This window comes from Sphaeramia orbicularis, chromosome 15, assembly GCF_902148855.1.
Source record: "Sphaeramia orbicularis chromosome 15, fSphaOr1.1, whole genome shotgun sequence".
NCBI classification, from domain to species: domain Eukaryota; kingdom Metazoa; phylum Chordata; class Actinopteri; order Kurtiformes; family Apogonidae; genus Sphaeramia; species Sphaeramia orbicularis.
In genome coordinates, this window is record NC_043971.1 from 46,678,295 (window position 1) to 46,683,032 (window position 4,738).

Consider the following 4,738-nt stretch of genomic DNA (forward strand, 5'->3'; position numbering starts at 1 on the left):
ACCAGAGGGTGTGTTCCAACTATAGGGGGACCACACTACTCAACCTTCCTGGTAAGGTCCCCACCAGGGTACTGGAAAAGAGGGTACGGTTGGTAGTTGAACCTCAGATTGAGGGGGAGCAATGCAGCTTTCATCCCGGACGTGGAACCGTGGACCAGCTCTATCCTCCTGCTAGGGTGCTGGAGGGGCATTGGAGTTTGCCTACCCAGTTCACATGTGTTTTGTGGATCTGGAGACGGCTTACGATGGTGTCCCTGGGGCATCCTGTGGGGGGTGCTCCAGAAGTATGGGGTGGATGGCCCCTTGCTAGCAGCCATTCAGTCCCTGTACCAAAGGAGTGTGAGCCTGGTCTGCGTAACCGGTAATAAGTCGGACCTGTTCCCAGTGAGGGTTGGACTCTGCCGGGGCTGCCCTTTGTCACCAGTTCTGTTCAATAACTTTTATGGAAATAATTTCTATGTGCAGCCAGATGGTGGAGGGAGTTGAGTTTGGTGGCGGGAGGATCTCATCTTTGCTTTTTGCGGATGATGTGGTCCTCTTAGCTTAATCAAGCAGTGACCTCCAGCTCTTGCTGGGGCTGTTCGCAGCAGAGTGTGAAGCAGCTGGGATGAAGATCAGCACCTCCAAGTCTGAGGCCATGGTCCTCAGCCGGAAAAGGGTAGAGTGCCCACTCCAGGTCGGAGAGGAAGTCCTGCCTCAGGTGGAGGAGTTTAGGTTTTATTATCTCGGGATCTTGTTCACAAGTAAGGGTAGGATGGAGTAGGAATTTGACAGGTGGGTCGGGGCGGTGTCTGCACTGATGTGGATGCTAAACTGGTCCATTATGTTGAAGAGGGAGCAAAGACGAAAGGCAAAGCTCTTAATTTACTGGTCAGTTTATGTTCTGACCCTCACCTATGGTCATGAGCTCTGGGTAATGATCAAAAGAATAAGGTCACGAGTACAAGCAGTCGAAATGAGTTTCCTTCACAGGGTGGCTGGGCTCAGACTTAGAGACAGGGTGAGGAGCTTGGACATCCAGGAAGGACAAAGACTAGAGCCACTGCTCCTCCATGTCGAGAGGAGCTGGTTGAGGTGGTTCGGGCATCTAGTGAGGATGCCTCCCTGTGGAGGTGTTTTAGGCATGTCTATCCAGGAGGAGACCTCGGGCTGGCCCAGGACACGCTGGAGGGATTATGTCTCTCAGCTGGCCTGGAAATGCCTCTGAATTCCCCTGGAAGAGCTGGTGGAAGTGGCTGGGGAGAGGCCTGTCTGGGCTTCTTTGCTGAAGCTGCTGCCCCTGCAAACTGGACCCGGATAAGTGGATGAAGACAGTACGGTACGGTACAGTATGGAATTCTGTAGATTGTGTCATCAAAAAAACAAAAAACAAAACAAAAAAAATTAGGATTACGTATAATTTTATAGAGAGCATTGGACTAATGCATGGTTTCAAGCTACTTAATGTTTTTCACAGTGGCCCCAAGTGAAACCCAAATGAAACTTCAGGTACAGTGAACATCAGTATATCGTAGGTGCAATATGACCTGCTGAACAGATGGTCCGGCTGTAGGTGACACTGCTGTGACCCCTTCACTACATGGAGAAAACCCACTCCCTCTGTACATATAAATGACCCATTCAAAGGTGAGGAAAACACTTATTTACAGTTAATTACACACTATTGAAAATTTCATTTCTGCAATTAAAGCTATACCGTATGATGTGGCATTTTTACACTCTTCTTTTGTAATCTTAAAATGCTCCTAATAAGCATGTGACAAACTAAAATCTATAAGAAATTCACCAGGTTTTGAAACTCAAAAATGTTTAATTCTCATATATTTCTGACAAAAGTCTGACCAATCATTTTATTCGATCAGAATGGAATAATTGGCCGAGGCTGGCTGAGCCTCCTGTCAGTCATCCATTACCGCCATCCCGCATCTGATACCGGTACTGTCATACCTGCAGCCAGACGTTAGTCTGGTTTTGTCTGTCTTTTATGTTTTGTTTGTCACTTCCTGTTTTATTTTGTTAAGTTAACCCTCATGTGGCTTGTCTGTCGTCTTTACTTCCCTTCCTTGATTGTGTTCACCTTTCCCCTGATTACCTGTCTCCGCCCTGATTTGTTCCACCTGTGTCTAGTTGTCTTCCCTCCCTTTTGTGTATTTAAACTCGGTCTTTTCCCCTCGTCAGACGCCAGTTTGTAACTCTTGCAGTTCTTACCAGCGTTTTGATCTTGTCTGTTCGTTTGACTACCTGTTTGTGACCCGTTTTTGACTTCCCGGTTTTTGCCTACTGCCTACTCCCTGTCGGTTTTGTCTGCCTCATCTGATACCCTGGTTCTGATCTTCTCGCCCTGACTACTGGTACGTGAGTTTTTTGCCTTGTCCTTATGTCCTGTCGCCTGATTGCTAGCCTACCTGTGTATGACCTGTTTCCGTCTCTGACCTCCCTTTGCTTTTCCCTAGTTGGGAAAAAGACCCCAAAAGCCGCACGGGGAGACGGATTGTCGTTCTCGGTCCGGAGGACGAATCCGAAGAGGAAGTTACCACCCATTATCCTCAAGATTTTGTCACTGATATTTTTATTACACCTGTGTGTAACTAATAAATCTTTTGAACTTTATTTTTTGAGTCTGTGTTCTGCATTTGGATTCAGTGCCTGTACTTACGTTATCACAGGTACCTCTGAATCTCACGCTTCACTCGCGCTGCTCCTGTCACTGACCGTAGTCTCCTGTCTAGGCTGTGAATGAATAGGACTCAAATGCAGGGTGTGGAAGGGAAACAACTGATTTATTAACAGAAACAACAACAACAAAGGGGAACAAACAGAAAAACCCGATTGCAGCAGTCAGAGTCCAGTGAATGAAGGATGGAGATACAGTCTGGGAGTTGGATGTACTTGACTCCACAGACAGGTCTGCGCAAAGCGACCGCAGTGTCACTCAATGTAGAATTATGTAGGATGATAAATGTATGAATGCTCAAATGTCCACGGACAGACTCCACAGACCAGACCCTTAAATACAGGGTCTCCTAATGAAACAGTCCGTCACTGCTGTGCAGCAAGTGGATGACGTGTCTGATTACTGAGGGAGGGGTCCGTGGCCATGCTGAAGTGGACCAGACCACCACCTCCACCTCCGCTTCCATCAGGTAAGAGGAGGGGAGCGTCCGAGCTCAGGCAGGGGGACGCGGGCAGGGCTTTGAATGGAGGTGGGTTGTTCATGTTCAATTTTTTACTAAGTGCTCTTTGAAATGCAAGATGGGTAGGAATAGCTTTAAATGTATTTGGATTGGGGAGATGACTTAACGACCAGTGTCCCCGCCCCATTTTGCCATTTTTAACTTACAGGCGCCAACAGTCCCATAGCAGTGCGTTCATAGTTTTGGTAAATGATCTGTAAAATCTGTCTGATCAAAGATGCCTGGGAGACACTGCTGCGTTAAAAACTGTTTTAGTTACTCCCTTGATTGACAGCAAACATACAGACCCAGAAGTACGTTATTTTGGGTTTCCGACTAGTTTAATGCATTTACAATTCCCTTACACTAACCCACTCACCACACTACCAGGCTATCACTAAACTAGAACTGAACCCCAGTCACGTCACAGATACATGGAACAAGAATGTAGGAGGAAACACTAAAAACATAAACAATGCTGTCTATTGACTATGACACAATATTGACAGTATTTCACCATTACTACCCCCTTGATTATAACACATACACTCAGGCTTACCTCTGACAGCACCACAGTGTTTTCATAGTCATCAGGATTGTAGATCGCCAAACCTTGAACTCAGCCAAAACTGTCCATAACTGTCAAGGGACTTGAGGCTTTTGGATTCTTGCACTGTGTTGTAACTTAAGCTGAAAACGAGATAGTTAACTAACTGCATGTAGGTACAGGGTGGTGGAGAGTCCAGATCCCTGCACCAGTCGGACACCGGTGAACACCGGTAGTTCGTAGGGGTCTATATCCTTCATATCTCTGATCTTCTCCAAATACTTTTACTTAGCAGTTATGTTGAGCTTCAGCTGATAGGGACCCTTTACTTTTGCCACCGCCTTCTCCTTTTTTTGTTTCTTAAATCTTGATTTATATGGCTCTTTCCTGCACGTCTGTACTATGCTGTTGCCCATAGCAACCTATAACTTGTAAGTTCAAAATGGTGCAGCCTTCCAGATATGTCACGTGATATGACGTATGTCCTCATTCCTAATAGTAGCCTACCTAAATATTACACAATAGACTTTACAATACATTTAAAACACTGGAAACAATTAACCTATGAAATCAGTGTCCATCTTCTCATGTTGTGTGTGATCTGCATCAAATGATGTGCAGATTCAATTTTGTCACTTCTTGTTTTCACAAATAAACTCTACAGCATATATTGTTAGTGACTGACTAAATAAATGTTTGCATTGCTCGCACAGGATTGCACTGTTTATTACTGAGTTGGTTGGCTTATTACTGTAACATCAGTGTAAAAAATGTAGGGTACCAGTTGTCACTTGTAGAGGAAGTTACATGTATTCTGTATATATTTGCATGCATTCTATTTGTCACATAGGCTTTTACATCTATTCCCTGTGTCTTCACACAGACCACATAAGAGTGGATGACTTTCTTTGTAGTTTATGACACTTGTAAATTCTTAACCTTTCATGACCTTTCTTATTTGTTGTGTTTAGGTCACAGACCAGTGTGACACTTGGGGGGGGGGGGGGGGGGGGGGGTA